Below are 19,421 nucleotides of genomic sequence, written 5' to 3'. Positions count from 1 at the left end.
GCCACAGAACACCTGGTAAAGCGTGTGCAAAACCCCGTTTCCGTTTCCTGTTGTACAGCGCCACCCGTGGTCACATACTTTAGTTCACGACGCCACCGCTACGCTTATTTCCGTAGCACTGTGGAAGGTACAGTTTCCCTTCTCTAAGTTTGTATAGGTGTTCTGTGATACCACGTTGGTTGTGAATGCAGTAAGCCGGTATTTGAGTTATATTTTAGAAGTGCCTAGACAAAATGTGCTCCTTGTCGTGTGCAGTAACCATCGCAAACCCTCCGGACTCGTGTAACGCCGTTAGTTCGCCGTGTGTTTCGTGCGATCTATCAGTGTCGACAGTGAGTGTCTTACTACAGCGCCCGTCCGAGGTGCCTTTGTTCTGCCGAGCTGCCTGCGCGCGCTCTCGTGAAAAGTCTGGTACTGGAGCTTCGAATCGTAGTGTATGGAAGGCTGTTGAAGGTTGTGCTTTTGTGGAGCTGGAGTTCATCGGAAGTTCTACAGTGCTTGCGCCAGAAAGACGTCGGTGCCTCGGTACCTTTGAGACGAAGGAGCGTTGGCCAAGTCTTTTTGAAAGGTAAGCAAGTTTGTTGCGCGCATTCTTGAACTTATGATTTACGTAATGAACGTTGTGTAACTAGCTAGAGCAAAGCGCTTTCTGATCGTTGGTTGGCCGTCTTGCTGTGCACATTTAGCAAGCAATTGCACGAAGGCTTCCTCTGATGTTACAGCGTACTTGCATTCTGCTGTAAAATATATGCTACCCGCCTTGATTGCTATGCCTGAATGGGCACACAATTATGAAAACACTGAAAGTTGCTGTTCGTTCGGTAGTTTTCTGGCAAGAAGTTATTCGTTATATATGCATTCCCGCAAGTACTACAGTACATGTGTAATGTATCCGTCGATGTATCATGGGCTTCGCGCGTTGGCACACGATTCCTATGTTTGACGCTTAAGCGGATAGAAGCTTGTATGAAGATTTTTGTATGTATACAGTTTGGTTTGGAGGACCACGTCGCGAGAACCTGTGTATTGTTTATGTTCTTGAGTGTCTTCGCGTATTTGTCTTCTATGTTGCAAACCCGACATAGGCCGATATTACAGTAACGAAGTTTATTTTTAATCCAGACATTTCAGACACCGGCCTTTAAGAAAGACATAGACCAACCAATTCTGACGAACGGGATGCCAGCTCTTGCAATCGTAGGTTATACGGTAGTGCGTAATAAAGTAAGGACTGCGATTTTGTAGCGATACTTACCCCTCGATTCTATACCACTCTTGTCGCCCACCGCAAACGGCCGGCTGTTCCAGTACGTAGCACGGGCCGGGGCGGCGGTCAGACCACTAACGAATAACGAAAAGGAATAGCATCGCTACAAAATCGCGATCTAGCTTTCAGAATGCTTTTCATGTGCTCAATATTTTTGTTTAATCCAATGCGCCACGTTTTACTGCATATATGAGTTTTGTTTTTGATTGTCCTGGTAGCCTGTTGTTGCTGATTTCGTTCCTTCCTGAAACTTCACTTGTTACAAAATATCAGTGTAACTTCCTTAGATATAACAAAGAGACATTTGTGCAACCAGGCGCAAATTCATGCAGCTGGCTGTGTGAGGCTCTCTTTGCAATTCCACATGACACTGGTAAATCACAAATTCCCAGGTTCACAGCACAATAAATTAAACATTTCTTACTTTTGAAGGCTATGCGGATTCTGGAGGCATCCCTGCATCGAGCAGGAACCTGCTGCACTGCTGGAAGCTGGACAGCACGACAATAAAGCACGAGATCTGTGCGCTTTCTCAAAGGTGCGTACAAAACTGGTGCTGCCTTTCGAGTTGTAGGATACATTTGTGTTATATGCAATCATTTTACTGTATTGCCATTTTCAGGATTTCTAGTGGCTGATCACGAATTTTATGTTTTGGTGGAGTGCCCTCAGTTTAATGAATTTACCTAAAGTAGCCTCCTCTGAGTTAAATATAATTGGGTGCTTGAGTAATTATGCCTTATATACTCCATATAAACTATATTAATCTAGCCAAAATGCCTTTTTAAGAACCATGAATTGAGGTTTCGTGCCTTGAATAATGTGCTCTAGAGTGTCTAGAAAAATGCGTTGTACCACCTAGAGACATGGTTTACGTAAAAGTGCCTTAAGCAATGCTTTCGCACAAAAGTTGTATCATCAAGAGTTTCAGAGAAGCCTGTGTGGTCGGTATGAAACATGACAAAGACAGACATAGACCAACCAAATACAACATTAAAAGCAATACATTTTGGCTTCCATATGGAAGCCTTGTTCACAATAAGGCTAAAAAAAGTGGAAGTGCATATTTAATTAAGTAAGTTTTAGCATAAGATGGGCGTGGGCTCCTTGGTTTCAGATAAACGTGTGTCCTGTTGATTGCATCTCCAGGGAATCCGGGTACAGGCATGGCTTCCAATTTCTTTCCTGGCCGATTATGCTAGACACTATCCAGTCACTATTGTGTTTAGTCATTGCTGCATGCTCTGCCAAAGCATTTGATGCCACTCTTTTCTCATCCACATCGTTCTGATGTTGGCGTAGCCATTGCTTAAAGTTGCCCATTGCTCTAATGTAGATAGTATTCATATACACATGTTATGTTTCAAAGGTCAGAATTCATGTCAGTAAAATTTTTGATACGGTTTGTTACTGAGATGGCTACCTCGTTGGTTTAACATGGCTTGTCACTGGGATTGCTCTCTTGTTTGTTTAGCTTCTTGTCGGGTTCTTATGGATTTGATTTTGTGCACAATGAGATGTTACACACACACCTTGCATATACATCAAAAAAAGGTTTACAACAGAGATAACATATATGCGTGGGCATATATATGTGTCAATAAAATACTCGAGCCTCATTTCTGCCCACAGAAAAAGAAGTTATTTCTCCTCGAGGGCATGACTGCTTGCAATAATGAACCTCCAAGAAAAGGTTTTCTCTAATCCGTATTTTTGATATCTAAATGCTTATGTGGCACGTACAAACTGCTTGCATCAATTTCTCATTGGGATGAGTGGTCTAAATTTTAAATTTGAGTAATAATTGCAATAAATAACTCATTTCACCTGTCTTCTAATGACTAAAATTCTATGCTTCTACCTTGCCAAACCTTTTATGAAATTAGTTTGATGAGGCCCAATATACAGGGCTTTCTAAATTGAAGGTATCAGTACCTATTAAAGACTGTGCTAACTAAGAAAATGCTGCTTGTGTATGTGGTTTATTCATTTCTCAGACAGAAGCTTTACACCCAAGTGCAGTCAGTAAATCGAAAACAATTGCGTCTTGTTCAATAGTTCTCGAGCACTTGTGCATCACTATAGTCGGATACAAATTTAGAAAAAAGGGGAGGCCCCGCCCAGATGAATGAAGCGCGACGTCCGATTGCCTCCACGACTAAAATAATCCCGCTCAAAAAATCGTGCTGAGGAAACGCGCAATTCTCAGTATAAATAAAGACTTTGATGACTGGTTTAGTAGAGCTCTCATGTGCTACAGCATATGCCAGATCGCAACAGAAAAATAACCCCGTGCCTTCCACAACGCTGCCCGTCGTCTGCTCTTTAGCTTCATTGCAAGTGGCAAAAGTAGAAAGAGCAACTCTGCATGGCATTTGTGCTTGTTTACATGTACACGGCACATTTACTACTCCTGTTCCGAGCTTCAAATGAATCAGTTGCTACTGAACAAGTACTTATATAAAACAATGTATTTATCGCAACCATTACAAACCCAAGATGCTCAGTGTCAGCGAAAGCACCGTGTTAAAGCTGAGGAGGGAGGTCAATGCTTCGCATATTTTGGGTGGCAAACTATCGACGCCCTCACGAAAACGCCCACAAAATGTGGAGAAAAGAAGAAGCAGCACGAAGTAGGACACGTGTGCGCTGAGGTCGTGTGCACGATTTCTTTCACCACAACGAGATACCGACGATCGAGAAGATCACTAACGAGTTCTCGAAGCGTATATTGTGTTATGTTTGTGCCCTGGGATTTGCCTGACGGAAGGCCAGTGCTATGGTTTGTCGACCGTCGAGGCAGCATTCATCCCCGCATGGTGCCTGCCTGCTTCGGACACGACTACATGCACGGCTCGAGTTTCCTCGCGGCTGCACGGCGTCCACGATGGAAGCAGCCACCGGATCACGGACTGCTATTCGGCCCCCCCCCCCCCTCCTTTCTCCGGTGGCGCCCACACCACAAACGACTCCCGCTGTGTTTGGGACAGTTTCCAAAGGAGGGCTGTGTTTCGACCTGGTGCCTTGCAGTTGGTTCCCTTTGTCCTATGCGGGCCATAAAACTTGCCCGGCGCACCATTCTGACCAACTGCCAAATTGTCCTGACGTCGCAGCGCGGTTCAAGGAAGCGCCGGCCACCGAGAGCGGCGTTAGGACCCCGGAGGCTGCCCAGACCCTCTCTCTCACGACCTTGTTTCGTCCTTGGGGACTGTCTGGGAGATCTTTGGACTGAGGGGTGTTATTTAAGCAGCTTGCAGCTGCTCTGTTGGTCCCTGTCCTGATAACGACGACAACATGTAAACATTGTATAAAGAATTATTCGCAGAGAAAACTCTCCTCGTCTCTGACTGCGTGAAGCGAGGTCGAGACCTCCTGCCAGCCACACATACCTCGGCAAACGCAACAATGGATCTCCCATCACTGAAGCGGTGTACTGTGTGTCAAGCATAGCAGCCAAGCATTCTCCCGTGACCTCTCAAATAAATAAGCGGTTCATTTGATGACATATTCCTTCTAATGGAAGCCCAATTCTGAAAAAGCAACGTCCTGCACAGATCATGCTCAATATAAGCGTTGGCATGGAAACGTGCTGAAATGCCGGAAAATCTGAATGCAAATGCAGTTATTAACTCTGAATAACTATGTGGGGCCCGAAATGCTCATTCGGGCAGCCACTGTCCAGCTTCACACGAAAAAGCAGTAGTCAACCTGAATGAAATTGACAGCCACTCTTAGCAGCCTGCACGCCGAAGCACATTGTACTTTGCGTGCAGTTGTGCTGCCCCTACTGTTTTTTCCAGCCCGTTGAGATGAATAATGCCAATGTCAGAAGGCCCAAAATACTCTAGTGGGCAGCCACCTATGAGCATGACGGGCCCTGTGATGAAATAACAGTCATCAGGGCACGCTTCAAAGGCACCTTTAGCATTCTGCACGTCAAAGCCCAGTCAAGCCGTCACCACTGTTGGTGAAACGGCAGCAACCAATGCGACAGTGACAGCCACTGTTGGCAGCTTGCATGCAAACACACATTCATGTGGTGGCATTGTTTATTTTGGTTACCTGGCCTAGGCAAGTAATGCGAATAAGAGAACAATTATCAAACATCATTGGCTTAGTTATGCCCAATATACTCAGTCGGGTAGCTATTAATAGCAGTAGTTGAGGGCACGCTTGAAAGGCACCATTAGCAGTCTGCACGTCAAATCACAGTCACACCGCAGCCATTGTTGTATTTATTTATCTGACCGGGCAAGTAACACCAATGTAAGCACAATTATTCACCCTGAATAGCTCTGCTAGCATTGTGCTAAAAAATGCTGAGTGAAGTTGAATTTGTTTTATTGAGGCAATTATTTAATTTACAAGCCATCGGCATGTCGATCAACGGCCAGGTTCAGACAATGTCATTTGTGAAGTAATAAATGGTGAAAGTTGCAAAAGCTCTCAGTGCACTGCTTTGCTGGGCTCCATTCACTGAAGAATGTCTTTGCAACGGCGAAAGCGTCAGACAGAAATCACACCCCGCTGCACATTGTTATTCGTGCTGAAAATTTTCGCCATCATATGTGATAGGCAGCGAAACCGTTTGTTTACTAAGACTGAATGCATGAAAAATGCAACAGCATAGCAAGGTGTTTCACAATATGCAGCCTTTCATGTGCACTTCTGGCTAGCTGCCACATGCACTGACGCATAAATGTGAGCAGAGGTAAGAGGCAAAGTTGCTGTGCAACCCACATGACGCTTTTAAGAAAATGTATCTCTAAACCTTTCTGTTTTGATAGGCGATCAAAATATGTTTTGAGCAAGTTGGTTAATCACATTGCAGCAACAATACAAGAAACAAGGACAGAAAACGCAGCGAGTAGGCAGATTGAGAAGACGAGGTAGACCAGTGAGAAAGGTTTTAATGAGATGGAAGAGGCCAGTCCTGCAGTGTACAGGAGTTAGTGCTTTGAATGAGATTGGCTAATGAAAATGTGTAAGGACTTTGCTGAACGAAAACTATCAAAAACAAACGCTAATATAAAATAAAAGGACAAATATGAGTAAGTGCAAACACGCATGGAAGCAGGAACGCTGGCAACACAACTTATGCGTGACTGTGCCACAGCACGCATTCTACAGCATGCGTGCGCGGTGAGCACTGGTGGAAAGAAATCAATCGACGGTGCTATACACAATGCTCGAACACCGCCATTACACGCTCGGCTATCTCACTGTTGACAACGATCACTCACGCTAAGTTGACGGCGACAAATCTTTGCATTGGAGGCTTCTTTGTCAAATATTTTCTGTTGAGACGCTTGTAGGTTTGTTTCACGCGCGCACACTTTTCTAATTTCTCCTCAGAATGGTTTTGCTCCATCACTTTACCCCGTCCGACGAAAAATGCAGCGACACGGTACACGAACTCACCCGCCGCTGACAGCAGGCACCAGACTTTGGCAAACTTTTCTTGTCTTAACTTCACTCAGGAGCGAAATAAAAAAGGCATGAAACAAACAGGCAGGATGTGTGTTTGCAGCAGTCACCGAGGCATCCTGTTTTCAGGCAAAGCGTAGCGCAGCATCAGCGATGCTCGCTGCAATGTTTCTTCGCCGGATCACGGCTTAGAATAAACGCACGCGGCACAGATGCCGCATTGTAAGCTCGCAGTAATATTTCCGGCATGATAGACAATGACAAACAGATTGGGAATTCACTGTGACGAGGCATTGACACGCACAGCTGACGCGACTTGGCCCAGTTCGAAGCCTGGGCGGCCATCTTCGACGGCAGGCCACCGGCCGTCCGGCGCATGACGTCAGTCCAGAGTGCGCACCCATTAGTGGATGCTCGTGTGCATCCGCCTCGGAGGAGTAAAGGCCCCTGTTTTTCTAAAGTTGTATCCGACTATAATCGAGCACAGCTTGACCCTTGGCCTAATACTAAATCAGGCTTGAAGCTTTCAATGTGTGCTAACTGCTAGAACAGCACCAGATTTAATTCTGTGCCAAGGGGTGGAACGCATTTGCTTAGAGCTAGGCAGATGAATGTCTTTCTTTTGCATTGAAGTTCCAAATACTTTCTAGTCTTAGGTGAAAGTACACAGCTCAGCACAACGCATGTATGGTATACGTAAGGGTACTTTGTTCTTTAAACCGTATCAACAAGAAGCAGCTACTTCCATTTTTTGCAAACCTTACCTTATTTCCTAACCTTTCCTTGATCAAAAGTGTAGAAAATTAATCTGTGCTTGTTCTGTTGTTTCACAGGTAGACATCGGCGACGGTGTATATGTTGAAAAGGGCCTGCTGAAGAGGCTGCGCCTGGATGCTAACAACTCAGGCTTTCAGTTTGCGGGGGGCCTCCTTAAGGCTCCTTTTACAAAAGAAGAGGTTGAAGGGAGGCGCTACACATGGATGCGCAGCGATTGTTTGTGACAGCGTCACTGCTGGCAGGCCTGGCCTGCCCTTTCGCTTTGTTCTGGGTCTTCCACGTTATCTACTCTAAAAAGGCCCACAGGATTTTGACATTTATTGAGCACTGCTTTCTGGATTTTTGCTACACAAAGCCGCAGGTGAAAGCATTGGATTTAGTCAATTTTTACAAGAACTATTGCAAGGCAAAAAAATTTTCAGATGCATATCCTCAAGAAAGTTTCTGTCAAAATTATTTTGCCTAACAAAAGCACTCGTGGGTTCTGTGGCTGACAGGTTGCCCAAGCCATGTAGCACAGTGCTTGCTTTAAAGGCACACGAAAAAGAAAATTTATTTGAGCTTTATTAAATCATTCTTCTACAACACCGAAAAAACAACTCCCACCATGAGAATTGGCTTGATAGGCCAGATAACTTGCAAAAACGAAAACTGGTGTCGCCACCACCACCTTATAGGTCCTGCACCAGCTCGCTGTGATATGGAATTTGACGGTGTCTGTTCGGGTCTAGCTAATGTTCTAATGGCCAATATTGATGAATTCTGTTGTAAAGGTGTCAAAGAATATACTTAGTTGAAGTATGACTCCACACTGATGTGCGGGCACTGCATAAAACTTGAAAAATGAAAGTTAAATCTTCATTTTCTCATCTAATAATCCGCTTATTGCCACAATGTTCATGAATACAGTTCTGAAAGATTGTTTTATCAGTCTAAAATGATTTACTGTTTCACTTTAGTATTTCTGTAATGGACCTTCAGCAACAAAATGTGTGTTAGTATTCCTCAGGTATTCTCAGCGGGGGCAAAAGCACCAGCAGCATGCTCAATGATTCTGTACCAACTGATAACTTGAAGGATATCCTGTGCCACTAGGGTTTGGCCAACGTGGCTCTGCGTTAATCACCACAAGTGTATTATGCAAAACTTAATGGCCCAGAAATTGGTAATTCAGGAGGGAGTTGAATTAGCTATTTTTTTTCCTTTATCATGGACTTCTCACATTACACTTTGTCACAACGCATTCACTTTAAAGTAACTGTGGAGAATAAGGTGGTTTGGTATTCAGACATGCCTTCTGTGTGTAAACAGTGTTAGATGAGCAATACAAAGATACACCATAGATGCTGACTGGCAACATGAAGGGGTTTGAGGGCAGCTACAAATATACATCCTTGTAGTCGTACCTGTAGCACCATGTTGAATTTGTCACACAAGCATATGGCATCCATCACAACTGCATGCCTAGAAACAGACAAGGGCAACACACTCAATTCCCTTTTAGTCTATCTAAGAAGCACTACAATTTTTAGGCAACGAAATTGAAATCTGGCTTGTACCCATAAGTACTGCAATACAGTTGTGCAACATGTTCCTCTTGTGTGGAAAAAGGGCTGCATATGTTTTCTTTGAGCACAAGGGGCAGTGGTATCAGTTAGAGCCCCTCCATCCACGTGCCACTGCCGCTTTCTTAAGTAGCGACAACCTTTGTTGTGCGCCGCCTTTTCCCCTCACACCAAATCCGGTCCCAGCATTTCCAGTTTAAAAGTTTCCGGTTCCGGCGTTACCGTTTCCGGAAGTTGTGCTGCGGGAATTTCCGCTTTGACTGCCGATGGTGAGACGCCCACGCGTGCTTAGCAGAGCTGTGGGAGTCACCATGAGAAGAATGCAAAGGCGACAAGCTGTTGTATTCCGCTGAAGTAGTAATTCGTGGTCGCTGTTTTCTAAATGCACGAAAAACGGCAGTGGTCTCCAAGCGCCCAGGCACTACATTCCACTGTACGTTGTCTCTCGTGGCACAACCCGTCGCAGGTTGACGCGAAACAGCGAACACGATCAGATCGCTGATTGCAATAGGCGGTGGTACTTGGATGGAATCGCATTCACAGTTTAAACCGCAGTTGGTGCAATTAAAGCCTCTCCATCGACGCGAAAGCAAACAACGTTAAGAAAAACATAGCGTTACTTCCACTCGGAACAGGAAGCTGCAGCTACGGGAATTCCGCTTGACACCGGAAGCTAAGGGGGTGAGTGGCAGAGGAGCGTGGAGGAAGAGGGTAGGTTGGCGGTACTTAACGTGGTCGGCGGAAACGTGTATGGAGGGGCTTTAGTATCAGTTAATGGCTGTTTTCACATATATGTTTTGTCGTGTGTATTAGCAATCACCATTTTCCTTATCTGAGTGAGGTCATTTTTTAGAAAGTTTGAAAGTTTATAGAACATGTTGCTCATGGTTGTTGCAGTTTTCTTCCTAACTATCCATTCATTGCACTGTGCACCCATGTCTTGGGCAACTAGCTGTTTGAAGGTCAGTATGCTATCGATGGGTCTAATGGTAATCTCTAGTGCCCTCTCATTTGCTTGTTGCAATACTGAAGAGTTTTGTATATTGTGTCACTTGTTTATTTTCACTGTACTTTAGTTTCACTACATCTTGAATGTGTTGTGATAGTTTTTCTTTTGCAATGAAAGATATGGTGGACAGTTGCCAACACTAATGTGATAGTATGAATGCTTGCTGTATTTATCACAATTGTTTCATTTCACTGGGGCACTAATGGTCATTAGCAGCAGATGCTAGCTGCCCTTAAGTGCAATGTTTTTATGTTGCATAGTATTGTTCATGATCCATTGAATGCTCTGCATGCGCATGTTGTGGACAACTGCCTGTTTGAAGAAATTGTCTGCATATTCAGTGGGTCTAATGTGAACAGCTCTACTACTGACTTAGCTTCACTACATCTTGAATGTATGCCCATTACCGATATACCTGTCCCACGAACCACTTCGTGTGTATTTACGCTTACTGACGCGACACCATTGTCATCCATTGACGTCGGTTCTACATGAGCGACCGGACAGCAGTTTCACAAGTGCACTCCGTTGCCATCTACCCTACATAACATCAGGCTATGCCCTTCCATACCACCCCATCAAACCACCATGGGTGATGGTTCAACCTTCCGTATGCGTACATGTCCCCGGCATACTAAAGAAATCATTGGTTCCCGTCAGTGGACTACAACAACTTGCTCTCGCGTACATCTGGTCAGAATACCAGACATATGTTCATGTGTACACAGACGGCTCCGTGTCACCTAAGGCATCGACAGCAGCTGTGGTGATACCAGCCCAACAGATGACTCGAGGTTTCATACTAGACCATAATTCAACATCAACCGCTGCAGAGCTTGTGGCTATTCGAGAAGCGATTCGCCACATCTGCGGGGAAAGACCTCAAGAGTGGTGCATTTTCACGGACTCAAAACCCGCGCTGCAAATTTTGGGATGCTTCCTGCGCCACACCGCATATCAGGTTCTGGCCCTGCAGATCACCGAGCTACTTTCATACGCTCAAGAAAAACACCACCGCATAGTGTTCCAATGGATCCCGGGACACTGTGGGCTCAACGGTAATGAGATGGCCGATGCTGCAGCAAGGCGCGCCCTCAGCAATGGCATGCGAACTGTAGTGCCATTCTCCAGACCGGACATCACATGCCTCCTGTCGAAATTAATGAGGAGTGCGACGAGAACATACTGGGCCCAGCCAGACGCTCGTCACGTCCGCCTTAAAAGCCTGGATCCCGATATGAAATTTCCTATTCTGCGTGGAATTCCACGCCCTCATACATGCCTGATACACAGACTGCGATTAGGCGTCGCCTTCACGCGCAAATATTTGCACATTATTGGACGGACAGACTCCCCGGACTGTTCAGTGTGTGGCGCTGTAGAGACTATAGAACATGTGCTCGTGGTGTGCCCTGAGTATGCGCGAGAAAGACTGACATTGGCAGATACATTGAGACATTTCCACAATGGACCACTGTCGGAGGACCTCTTGCTAGGCGCGTGGCCACAGAGTTGGCAGACGACAGAGACAATGCGTGCACTTTCACGTTTCCTAGGTGACACGGGCCTGGACTCACGGCTGTGATACCAGTTGTGTAATGTGTCATTCACCTCGTTCCTCCCATTATCATCCATCATTGTGACCCCTTTTCTTCCCCTCTTCCCCCTCCCTTACGTAGAGTAGCAGGCCAGATGCTCCATTATCCGGCCGACCTCTCTGCATTTTCCAATCATTAAAATGCTTCTCTCTTGAATGTGTTGTGATAGTTTTTATTTTGCCGTGACAGGTGTGGTGGGCAGTTGCCAGCACTAATGTGATAGTACGAATGCTTGCTGTATTTACCACATGGTTGTTTCATTTCGTCTGAGGCACTAGTGGCCATTAGCAGCAGATGTCATGTGGCCTTATGTGCAATATTTTTATGTTGCATAGTTTTGTCCATAATCATCCATTGAATGCACTGCAGACCCATGTTCTGGACAACTGCCTGTTTGAAGGAATGATCTGCATATTCAGTGTGTCTAATGTGAACATCTCTAGTACTGCCTCTGTATTTGTGAGTTAGATTTTGTATTGTGTGTCATTTTCTTTTCACTGTGCTTTAGTTTCACTACATCGTGAATGCGTTGATAGTTTTCCTTTTGCAGTGAGAGATATGGTGGGCAGTGGCCGGCACTAATATGATAGTACGAATGCTTGCTGTATTTACCACATGGTTGTTTCATTTTGTCTAGCACAGTAATGGCCATTAGCAGCAGATGCCATTTGGCCTTAAGTGCAATACTTTTATGTTGCATAGTTATGTTCATACTAATCCATTGAATGCACTGCACACCCATGTTCTGGACAACTGCCTGTTTGAAGGAATGACCTGCATATTCAGTGGGTTTTATGTGAACGTCTCTAGTACTGACTGTATATTTATCAGTTAGATTTTATATTGTATGTTGCTTGTTTTCACTGTACTTTAGTGGGATTGCACATTGAATGTGTTGTGATGTATTTTATTTTGCTATGAGAGATCTAATGGGCAGTTACCAGCCCCCAGTCTGTGTGTTAGCACAAATATTTATTATGCTTATCACAGCATTTTATAAGGCTGTAGTTTTGTGATGATTAACTCATGCCTGACTTTTTTATGAGAAACATGTCAGAACTAATAAACAATCCCTCATGCTTGGGATCCATGAAATCATCTTTGTAATCTTTCAATTGTCTTCGAAATATTTCCACATCAGGCCCTAGAAACTCCAGAACGGGCTTGAAAAATTACTCTCGGAAAGAACCGAGAAAACCTGATGAACGAGGTAAAAAAATACTCCGAGATCATCTCCAACAAACCACAGAATGGGCTTGAAAAATTACTCTCAGGTAGAGCTACGAAACCTTGATAACGAGGTAAGAAAATACCCCGACATCAGTACCAACAAACTCGAGAATAGGCCTAAAAATAACTCCCAGGAATAGCCTAGAAAACTGTATGAATGAGGTAAAAAAATGCTCCCACATCAGACCCAAGAAACTCGCGAATGGGCTTGAAAAATAACTCTCAGGAATAGCCGCTAGAACTTGGTGATGGCAGTAAAAATATAGCACCACTATCGTCCCTAAAAACCTTCCCACAGATTAAAAAATTACTCTCGTTTCTACATACAAAAACCTTGGTCAGCATGGTAGTAAATTTTTACCTCGACTGGTACGTAGTAAAAAAAACCCAGAAACGGGAATGCGATACAGGACGAGCGGTTTACTCCCGTTTCGCGTTATTTTTGTTTAGTGTGTATTGAAGCACATAAACTAGAACGCCAATGCATTTCTCCGCAGAGTTAGGGAATCAATATCTCGAAACTGGTGTCATCCTGAGAATTGGTTCCAAGTGCATCCGTCTTGCGAGCTCCCCGGCTAGAATTTGTAAATTCCAATACGTGCAATTAGGTAATTAATGAAAAACCTAATTAGTGAGATTTTGTAAGCTACTCGATTATAGATTTCAATTTTTTTTTTTTCGTGCAAGTAATGTCCGCTTCTTCGAGTAGACCAGCTCATGGATTAGAATTGTGCTATCTGCCATAGGCAAGTTTAAAGAATTTTTGAAAGTATTCGCTGAAACACCCGGTATATTGCACACACCAGGTCAAACGTTACATAGATGGGTGACATGCAACCTAAGCACATTTGGGAACACTGAAGGCGCAAGTCCATATGCGCAATTACGTGCGGGGAAGCTGCAGCATAATGCTAAAAATAAATGTATACTCAGATAACAGTTTATCAGACATTCCTTGGTCAACCAAACACATATCAATAAAGTCTTTCAAACTCTATTCCTATGTACAGATGTCATATATCGGACCGCTTTACAAGTTTCGTATACATGTCCCATCCACATGAACGAAAATGTTGAAGAGGAAAGTGCGCAAGGGGCTGGGGAGCACGCATCTTCTTTTAATTTTTAATTAATTTATTTAATTAGGCACGTGTAGAGGATGTCAATTAGCTTATAGCCAAGCTCTCTCAGAGCCTGTGTTCTCGCAGACCCCGAAAAGCTCCGACGATCTTCAGTAAGCTCGAAGGAGGTGAAGCCTCTTTGAAAGTGAGAGTCTCGTATTGGAGGATGAAGGAACATTTCTAAAATTCAGTAGTCTAGCGAAAAAAAAAATGATTATGATGTTGACTAAAGGAAGACGAAATGAAACCAACCCGCAAAGAAAGCGAGGAACAATGTCCCAACCAAGAGAGTCAGTGAACCTATGCTTGTGGGCATATATCATCTTTGCGACGAGCATGCTCACTTCATTCTTTAGAAACATGACTGAGAGCGCTGCAATGCAGGCTCAAATCGTGACATATTAAAAAAAAAGTATCCCGCGTGCTTTCTTCAGAGCCGGGTAAAAAGTACCCCGTAAAATATGCCGCCATATATATAACTTCATTGGCTGTTTCTGAGCACGCCGTGCAGCTTTCTCGAGCATAACTTATGCCCTGAACCGAACATTGCAAAGTCCGTAAGCGATCCAAAGTAAAGAGGCATTTAAGCGGAGTACAGAAAACAAAATCCAACTATCTCAAAACAACTGCGAACATTACCTCATTGGTCACATTCGCTACACAAATGAAACACTCTGTATATACCAATGATACGTAAAGTTCAATGCACAATAACGATTTCTTGCTGGCCAAGTCAATCCTTTGACCCAGAAGCAACATTTCTCATTGATGAGAAGCGCTCCGAAAATAAAAAGTCAATCGAGAAAATCGTCACTTTCGCTGCCCCACCAGAGAGGTAATTTCCACGAAGCACATGCTATACCCAGCAAAATTTCGCCGGCCAGAGAGCAAGCCCATCCTGAGTGGAAAACGACGTTCAGCCGCCTGTCCAGCACGGGAGAGAGGCCGAGCGCGGTCCACCGACGAGGTCCCGCTTTTCAACCCCCCCCCCCCCCTTTTTCTGACCCTATACACCACATTGGCGTTGCGCTGCCGACCGGCTGCGTTCAAGGCGCCAAATCATGACGTCACCTTGCGGGCTCCCCTTTGTTTTCCGCGCTTCCTCTTTCCCGCCGCTCCTCATCCAAACTTACAGCGCGATGCCAGCGGGAAATTAATAATTCCACGGCGACGATTAAAGCCGCCCGGGTCCGCTATAAAAGGCGATTATGATAAATGAGTGCTCGCTCTGGCGCCCCTCGGAGTGGGCGCGCGGCGGCGGCAGCCGCGTCAGCGCGCGGCCTCCACCACCCCCCTCCTCCTCCACGCCTGCGCCTCTCGCCCTTCGAGAGACAACGCGGCCAATCCCAATGCATCCCGCTGTCGTGTCTATCTTCTTTTCCTCCCTTCTTCCCCGGCAGCAGCAGCACGCAGGCTTTCGTCAGAGCAACTGTCGGTGACTTTTTCTCTCCTTCCGTCTCCGCCAGAAGCTGTTCTTTTATCTTTCCCCCCCCCCCTTTTTTTTGGTCTTTCCCATATTTCTTTTTTTTTATTTTTGCCTCACTTCACCCTCTTCCTTCATCCATCCCATGCCAGCAGCCTACCTAGAGCCCATAGCCGCCCTCTTCGCGGTTTTGAAGCAAAACAACACGAGAAATGCAGACCGAATACGAGAGAGACGAAGGCGCGAAAGCCCGGTCCATATGTGCGCGCACTTGCATGCTGGGGTCTTGTAGCGCTTTAAAGCTGCTTCAGTAGCGCCCGGCTAATCCCAAACAGATTGAAAAATACGACACCCCGTGCGCGCGCCCTCCGTGCTGGCTTCCGAAACGACCTCCCCGGTTCCTTGCGTGCCTCGCTTTTGCTTCCTATGTCTTAGTCTCTCCTCTCCCTCGCGCTGTGCCATATTTTGGGCTTGATGGATTATTTCAATAGCATCATGCGATCCTGAGCACGCAAAGTCGCGCAACTGATTTTTTTTTTTTTTCAGAGAGCGAAGTAAAGTAAAATTAACAACAGGGTGTTATGGGCACTCAGAGGGAACTTTAAGCCATTAAAAGTAAGTAAGCCCGGAGAAAATGGGTGTATGATCATGCCCGACGGATGTTTACAACTATTAATTTTACTCGATAGACCGTACGATGAAAACTAAATATGATGCTTATATGCCGGAGAGTATGCGTAGCGCTTAAAATATTGCTCGACTTTGTAGTAAACAAGGTTGATTTTCCAGCGGATGAATAAATTAAAACTATAGCACAGCTATATATAACTAACTGACGCGCCATTTATTTTCCTCGTACAATTTGTCTCATTGAAATAGTGTCGACTACAGCACAGGCTCGCATTCCGTGATAATCCTCTATGTCTTTCTTATCAAGGGACGTAACACCCGAAGTTATTCTTTTTTTCGATTCCATTTATTTAGTATAATTCGTTGGGCCGCGAGTGGGCCGATTCTGGCGATAAAGGAATTTCGGCCATAACGAGCCAATGACGCAGGGTAAAAAGAATGGAAAATGAAACAAACTGTTACAAAATACTGCCTCTGGCTCTCTTTCTTGTCGGATAATTAATCAGACACGTTGAGTGGAGTATAACGGGACTCTCGACGCACCCACGACACAAACACATGAACGCAATATAGATATTCTCTGCTTCTCTTTTTTCCCCTCACCTTCAGCGTTGCGAAATTTGAACGTATGCAATATAACTAGCCCAATATCCTGCGTTGTTTATCCGCGAAAATAGAGTAACTAATAGACAAATAAACCAAAAACAAGCGCCGGGCATATGGAGATGCACTTGAGGCTTGTGTGAAACAATGTTTAATGCATTTTGTAAAGAAAGGTAAATTGGTACTTAAGAACGTAAAATAGTGCGCTTTTGCATGCGCCTTCCCATGCACAATCCCATGCTGTTGCCAGAGAGCGAATAGCGGACGTATCACGCATACGTATACATATCATACTTATACGGAACGTATGAGTATCAGGGCCCTCGTTCACTCATGTTATCACATTGGAATGCACATGTCGTCACATTGGAATGCGGCCTATTAGCGAATGCGGTCGGCCAATAGCAAACAGCTATTATATATACAAACGAAAAACTTCGTGAACTTGTCCCCAGAGCTTTAACGAGTTAAATCAATGGTATTGAAGGAATTGCTCCATATTTTCATATTTCGTACTTTGTTTGACGCTGCCAAAAGCTTAATGTTTCCATTCACAGAAACGGGTTGCAGCTAGCTGTCCCCAATGTAAGCGTTGGATGCTTGTTCTTATTTGGTTCTTTATCATTATGTTAAAGTCTACTTTTCATTTTTGCTTACCTTTGTTTGATAGCCGGCCTTTGTGATACCTTTGTGATAGCCGGCCTTTAATGTAGCCTACAGCTTTCGTCCTTAACCATCATATACTACGCAGGAACAAAAATAACATCGAGCCCGATTATACATTCGCATCAGACACTTATACAAGCCGCCATAAGTCGTTGGAGATGCATTTCATTCCAGGCAGTCGGCACGTAGTCTATGAGGGAAGCAGAAGAAGAGGATGAGGAGGAAGAAAAAAGGAAACAACTTCTAAGCAATTGCACGTGGAATTCGGAGCGCTTTACACTAAATGTATGTGAAAAACCAACGTAGCGCTACTTTATTGCTTTTGTGCCTATAGATCTATGCTTTTCCTATAAGTGCGAAAAGGAACGTATTAACCAAGGGCCGATAGGCTAAATCAGATGAATAAAAAAAAATAGAAATGCAGCGCCTGCGTAGTGGTTTATTTCGCTGTTTTCTGTGCCTTCTGTCGGTACCATTATATTTGCTTCGATCAGCTATCCACCAGCTATCCACTTCCATCAGCTTCCATCAGCTATCCACATCGTTCCGTCTAATATAGTGTACAAAATCCTCAACCCCTGCTTCCTTGGGCCTCTCCCGTTCAAGAACGACACTGCCCGTTCGGGCAGTGCAAAGGGGCCCGGGAAAATAGCTCGGAACGGGTCGCTTTCTGCAGCACGGGCCTCGTGATGTACTGCGCGCGCACACCGCTGACAGCTCGCGGTGCAACCGTTAAGCCGCTGCGCGCCAACAATCGCGTCGTTATGCGCGTGCAGCATTCCGCGCATGCCGTCCTCGCGCACAAGCGCGCCGCCTGCTCACCGCGTGGGGCCGTGGGGCGGCCAGCCCCGCGGCGCTCCCCATCGCGGCCGCGGCTCACTGAAAGAGCGCCTCGCCCCACGCGATAGCGGCGGCGCGCCCACCGCTGCAGCCACAGGTGCGCGCTCCGCTATCCTGCGCCGCCCCTTGTTGGCGATTCTTCCATTTCTCGCCGTCAAGCCGCGTTGGCCATAAATCCAGCGCTGGGCGCAAAGCAAGCGCGAGCAATTGCAACGCGACGCTATATAGGTGCCCAGGTAACAGGTTTCGGCGAGTGGGTCTTTTGGTGCGTCTTCTATATCCGAGTAGAAAGTGGATTCGACAGTTTTGGGCTGCCGGTAGCCATATATAAACAGCAGTGCCCGCGATGGAAGTCTACGGCTCGTATGAGGAGGTAGACGCGCGGTGTCAGTATGCGGCTTGTGCGACAAATTTTGCAGAGTGATTCAGAAACACGGGAAAAATACAGGGATTCTGTTCCACGGGACTCAAATTGCGCACGAAGGCGCAAGGTAACGCACGATAAGCGTGTAAATTTAAATGACAAACACGCAGACATCAGCAGGGATCCGTCGATGTCGGCATAGTCGCTAGTCGCCATTATTCGTGGGGCACACAACTGTATGTATGTATGTATGTATGTATGTATGTATGTATGTATGTATGTATGTATGTATGTATGTATGTATGTATGTATGTATGTATGTATGTATGTATGTATGTATGTATGTATGTATGTATGTATATAACGTGAAGCGCCGTATTAGGATTCGCGGTCCTTAACGTATCGTTAACGTATGTATATATATATATATATATATATATATATATATATATATATATATATATATATATATATATATATATATATATATATATATATATATATATATATATATATATATATATATATATAACGTGAAGCGCCGTATTAGGATTCGCGGTCCTTAACGCATCGTTAACATTGTATGCCCCCGCTTCAGTAAATATATATCAGCAACCAAACAAGTATCCCCAATTCCGCCATGCTTATTCGCGCAAAGATTATGATCTGAATTGTCGCGCGGGCATTATTTTGATGATTTTTTACTTTCTTTCTGTCTCTATAGACAGTGCCTCTGACTCAGGTTTTGCGCATCAAATACACATATTGCTTAAAGTCTTGCTTTTCTTGAAGGGGCTATGCAACACTTTCGTATGTTAGGCGTCTTCTTGCAAATCATGCAGTCCTTTGTAATATTTCACGGACAAAGTCCCACTAAACCACACAGATGGCGTTATAGCAA

At 44.9% G+C, this 19,421-nt stretch overlaps 1 long non-coding RNA gene across 1 annotated transcript; it reads left to right on the top strand.

Moving 5' to 3' along the window:
- Positions 1-202: 202 nt before the first annotated feature.
- LOC135898017 (uncharacterized) lies at positions 203-7,686 on the top strand. Its single transcript, XR_010563235.2, has 3 exons — positions 203-568; positions 1,700-1,805; positions 7,528-7,686. It is a non-coding gene; the product is annotated as an uncharacterized lncRNA (long non-coding RNA).
- Positions 7,687-19,421: the final 11,735 nt, after the last annotated feature.

The sequence above is a fragment of the Dermacentor albipictus genome, chromosome 1 (assembly GCF_038994185.2).
Source record: "Dermacentor albipictus isolate Rhodes 1998 colony chromosome 1, USDA_Dalb.pri_finalv2, whole genome shotgun sequence".
Taxonomy (NCBI): Eukaryota; Metazoa; Arthropoda; class Arachnida; order Ixodida; family Ixodidae; genus Dermacentor; species Dermacentor albipictus.
Note: the sequence above shows the minus strand (reverse complement) of the source record. Positions and strands in the feature narration are given on the sequence as shown.